The sequence below is a fragment of the Corvus kubaryi genome, unplaced genomic scaffold, assembly GCF_017639235.1.
Source record: "Corvus kubaryi isolate FWS band 111438036 unplaced genomic scaffold, C.kubaryi_AGA036_p1.0 123, whole genome shotgun sequence".
Classification (NCBI taxonomy): Eukaryota; Metazoa; Chordata; class Aves; order Passeriformes; family Corvidae; genus Corvus; species Corvus kubaryi.
In genome coordinates this window covers 1-5,003 of record NW_024580658.1, presented here as the reverse complement: position 1 = coordinate 5,003, position 5,003 = coordinate 1, and the positions used below count along the sequence as shown (strand labels likewise).

Here is a 5,003-nt window from a genome sequence, read left to right as displayed (position 1 = left end):
CCCCCTTTAGCCCCGCCCATCACTGCTTTAGCCCCAGACATTTCCCCATAGCCCTGCCCACTCCCCCTTTAGCCCCGCCCATACCCCATTTAGCCTCGCCCATTGCCCCTTTAGCCCCACCCACTACCACTTTAGTCCCGCCCATTCCCTGTTTAGCCTCGCCCATTCTCCCCTTTAGCCTCCCCATCCCCCCTTTAGCCCCGCCCATTTCCTTTTTATCCCCGCCCACTTCCTTTTTAGCCCTGCCCATCCCCCCTTTAACCCCGCCCATTCCCCCTTTAGCCCCGGCTATTCCCCATTCAGACACCCCCGTTTCCCCTTTATCCCTTCCCATTCCACCCTTTTCCCTGCCCATCCCCCTTAGCCCTGCTCATTCCCCCTTTAGCCCCACCCATTCCCCCTTTAGCCCCGCCCATCACCCTTTTAGCCCCAACCACTCCGCATTTTGGGCTCACCCATTCCCTCTCTAGCCTCGCCCATCTGCAATTTAGCCCCGCCCATCCCCCCTTTAGCCCCGCCCATCCCCCTTTAGCCCCGCCCATTCCCCCTTCAGCCACCCCCTTTTCCTCTTTAGCCCTTCCCATTCCCCCCTTAGCCCCACCCATTCCCCCTTCAGCCACCCCCTTTTCCTCTTTAGCCCTTCCCATTCCCCCCTTAGCCCTGCCCATTCCCCCTTTAGCCACGCTCATTTCCCCTTTAGCCCCGCCCATTCCCCCTTTAGACCCAACCATACCACATTTTGGGCTCGCCCATTCCCTCTCTAGCCTCACCCATCAGCAATTTTGAGCGCATCCCTCCTTTAGCCCCGCCCATCCCCTCTTTGGCCCCGCCGCTTCCCTCCTTAGCCCTGCCCATACCCCTTTAGCCCCGCCCATCCTCCCTTTAGGCCTGCCCATACCCCATTTAGTCCCGGCCATTTCCCCTTTAGGCCCCGCCCACTCCCTCTTTAGCCCCGCCCATCCCCCCATTTTGGGCAGAGCCCATTCCCCCCCGTAGCCTCGTTGATATTCCCTTTAGCCCCACCCATCCCCCCTTTAGCCTGCCCATTCCCCTTTCAGCCACCCACATTCCCCTTTCAGCCACCCACATTCCCCCTTTATCCCTGCCCATCCCCCCTTTAGTCCCACCCATTACCCCTTAAGCCCCATCCATTCCCCCCTTAGCCACGTCCATCCCCCATTTACGCCTGCCCATATCCCATTTTGCCCCGCCCATTCCCCCTTCAGCCACCGCCCATTCCCCCTTTAGCCCCGGCCATTTCCTCTTTAGCCCCGCCCACTCCCCTTTGGCCCCGCCCATTCCCCATTTAGCCCCAACCATACCCCATTTTGGGCTCGCCCACTCGCTTTCTAGGCTCGCCCATCTCCCGTTTAGCCCCGCCCATTCCTCCTTAAGCCCCTGCCATTCCTTCTTCAGGCACACCCCTTTCCCCTGTAGCCCTGCTCATTCCCCCTTTAGCCCCGCCCATTCCCCCTTTAGCCCCACCCATACCCCATTTTGGGCTCTGCCCATTCCCCCTGTAGCCTCCTTCATCTCCCCTTTAGCCGTGGCCATCCCCCCACTGGCCACGCCCATTCCCCCTTTAGGCCTGCCCATACCCCATTTAGCCCCAGCCATTTCCCCTTCAGCCCCGCCCACTCCCCCTTTAGCCCCGCCCACCCCTCTTTAGCCTCGCCCATTCCCCCTTTAGCCCTGCCCATGCCCCAATTCGGGCTCGTCCATTCCCTGTCTAGCCTCACCCATCTGCAATTTAGCCCCGCCCATCCCCCTTTAGCCCCGCCCACCCCTCTTTAGCCTCGCCCATTCCCCCTTTAGCCCCGCCCATCCTCCCTTTACCCCACCCATCCCCTATTTAGCCCCCCCCATTCCCCCTTTAGCTCCAGCCATACCCCATTTTGGGCTCCCCCATTCCCTCTCTAGCCTCGCCCATCTCCCCTTTAGCCCCAGTCATTCCCCTTTTAGCCCCGCCCATCCCCCTTTAGCCCCGCCCATCCCCCCCTTTAGCCCCGCCCATTCCCCCTTTGGCCCCGCTCATGCCCCCTTTAGCCCCGGCGATTTCCCGTTTAGCCCCTCCCATCTCCCCTTTAGCCCCGCCCATTCCCCTTTAACCCCAACCATACCGCATTTTGGGCTCGCCCATTCCCTCTCTAGCCTCACCCATCTGCAATTTAGCTAAATTGAGGTGGACGGGGCTAAATTGGGAATTGTGGAGGCTAAATGGGGGTGGACGGGGCTAAAGGACGGATGGCCGGGGCCAAAGGGGGGGATGGGCAGGGCTAAATGGGGGAATAGTTGAGCTAATGGGGAGGATTGGAGGGGCTAGAGTGAAAACGGCCAAGACTAAAGTGGGGATGGGCGGGGCTGAAGGGGAAATGGGCGGGGCTAAAGGAGGAATGGGCAGGGCTAAACGGGGAGTGGGCAGGGCTAAAGGGGGAATGGCTGGGGCTAAAGGGGAATGGGCGGGTCTAAAGGGGGAATGGGCGGGTCTAAAGTGGGAATGGGCGCAGCTAAAGGGGGATGGGCAGAGCCCACAGAACCTTCTGGAGCCCCACAGAACCCCACAGAGCCCCATGGAATCTTCTAGAACCCCACAGAATGTTCTAAAGCCCCACAGTTCCCCACAGAGCCCCACAGAACCTTCTAGAGCCTCGTAGAACCCAATGGGACCCTATAGAACCTTTTAGAGACCGATAGAGCCTCACAGCCCCCCATAGAACCTTCTAGAGTCCTACAGACCCCCATAGAACCCCACACAACCTTCTAGAGCCCCATTGGACCCAGTGGAACCCCACAGAACTTTCTAGAACCCTACATAGCTCCATAGAACCCCACAGAACCTTCTGGAGCCCCACAGTGCCTCATAGCAGCCCCATAGAGCCCCATAGAATCTTCCAGAGCTCCATAGAACCCAATAGGATCCCATAGAAGCTTCTAGAACCCCACAGCGCCCCATAGAGCCCAATGGGACCCCGTAGAACATTCTGGAGCCCCACAGAACCCAATGAGACCCCACAGAACTTTCTAGAAACCCATAGAGCCCCATAGAACCCAATGGAACCCCGTAGAATCTTCTGGAGCTCTACAACGCCCCATAGAACCCTACAGAACGTTCTAGAACCCCACAGAGTCCCACCGCGCCCCACGGAACCTTCTGGAGCCCCACAGAACCCCATAGCAGCCCCATAGAGCCCCACAGGACCCCACAGAACCTTCTAGATCCCCATAGGACCCCACAGAGCCCCACAGAACCTTGTACAGCCCCACAGAACCCCATAGAGCCCGGTAGAATCTTCTAGAGCTCCATAGAACACATTGGAGCCCCACAGAACCTTCTGGAGCCCCACAGAACCCCACAGAACCTTCTAGAGCCCCACAGAACCCCACAGAGACCCATAGAATCTTCTAGAACCCCACAGAACCTTCTAAAGCCCCACAGTGCCCCACAGAGCCTCATAGAACCTTCTAGAGCCTCATAGAACCCAATGGGATCCCACAGAACCTTCTAGAGCCCCATAGAGCCTCACAGCGCCCCATAGAACCTTCTAGAGTCCTACAGACCCCCATAGAACCCCACACAACCTTCTAGAGCTCCATAGGACCCAATGGGACCCCACAGAACTTTCTAGAACCCCACACAGCTCCACAGAACCCCACAGAACCTTCTGGAGCCCCACAGTGCCCCATAGCAGCCCCATAGCAGCCCCACAGAGCCCCATAGAATCTTCCAGAGCTCCATAGAACCCAATGGAGCCCCATAGAACCCAATGGGACCTCACAGACCCTTCTGGAACCCCATAGAACGCCATAGAGCCCCCCCGAACCTTTTAGAGCACCATAGGACCCTCAGAGCCACGTAGACCCCTGTAGAACCCCATAGAACCTTCTAGAGCCCTACAGCATCCCATAGAATCTTCTAGAACCCCATATGACCCAATGGGACCCCATAGACACCCATAGAACCTTCTAGAGCCCCATAGAGCTGCACTGAACCCAATGGGACCCCACAGAACTTTCTAGAACCCCACAGAGCTCCATAGAACCCCATAGAACCTTCCAGAGCCCCACAGCGCCCCATAGATCTCCATAGAACCCCACAGAGCCCCACAGAGCCCCATAGAATCTTTCAGAGCTCCATAGAACCCAATGGAGCCCTATGGAACCCAATGGGACCCAACAGAACATTCTGCAGCCCCCCATAGACCCCCACAGGACTCCACAGAACCTTCTAGAACCCCATAGGACCCAATGGGACCCCATAGACTCCCACAGAGCCCCACAGAACCTTCTAGAACCCCAAAGAGCCCCATAGAACCCAATGGGACCCCACAGAATCTTTTAGAGCCCCGCAGAGCCCCACAGAACTTTCTGGAGCTCCATAGAACCTTATAGCGCACCATGGGACCCCACAGCGCCCCACAGACCCCCATAGAATCCCATAGAATTTTCTGGTGCCCTACAATGACCCATAGAACCTTCTAAAACCCCACAGAACTCAATGGGACCCCACAGAGCTCCAGAGAATCCAATGGGACCCCATAGAACCCCACAGAACCCTGTAGAGCCCCACAGAGTCTTCTAGGACCCCGTAGAGGCCCATAGAACTCCATAGAACCTCATAGAACGTTATGGAACCCCACAGAGCCCCCTGTCCCTTCTGGAGCCCCAAAGTGCGCCATAGACCCCCACAGAGCTCCACAGAACCTTCTGGAGCCCCACAGAGCACCAGAGAGCCCCATAGAATCTTCCAGAGCTCCATAGAACCCAATGGGAACCCATAGAACACCATAGAGCTCCACAGAACCTTTTGGAGCCCCGCAGCGCCCCATAGAACCGAATGGAATCCTGTAGAACCCCATATAGCCACACAGCGCCCCACAGCGCCCCACGGAACCTTCTGGAACCCCACAGAACCCAATGGGAACCCATAGAACTTTCTAGAACCCCACAGAGCTCCATAGAACCCCACAGAACCTTCTGGAGCCCCACAGTGCCCCATAGCAGCC

General features: G+C 57.9%; 1 long non-coding RNA gene across 4 annotated transcripts; it reads right to left on the bottom strand.

The window, feature by feature from the left end:
* Positions 1-2,793: 2,793 nt before the first annotated feature.
* Positions 2,794-4,997, bottom strand: LOC121674423. 4 transcript variants are annotated; one of them, XR_006019635.1, is made up of 6 exons: positions 4,912-4,997; positions 4,021-4,382; positions 3,460-3,638; positions 3,330-3,419; positions 3,169-3,249; positions 2,794-2,857 (listed from the first exon to the last, which is right to left on the bottom strand). It is a non-coding gene; the product is annotated as an uncharacterized LOC121674423 (long non-coding RNA). The 4 variants fall into 4 exon arrangements; XR_006019617.1 differs by lacking the exons at positions 4,021-4,382; positions 4,912-4,997 and having other exon boundaries at positions 3,460-3,817; XR_006019656.1 differs by lacking the exons at positions 2,794-2,857; positions 4,021-4,382; positions 4,912-4,997 and adding an exon at positions 2,875-3,068 and having other exon boundaries at positions 3,230-3,249; positions 3,460-3,817.
* Between the last annotated feature and the right edge of the window lie 6 nt (positions 4,998-5,003).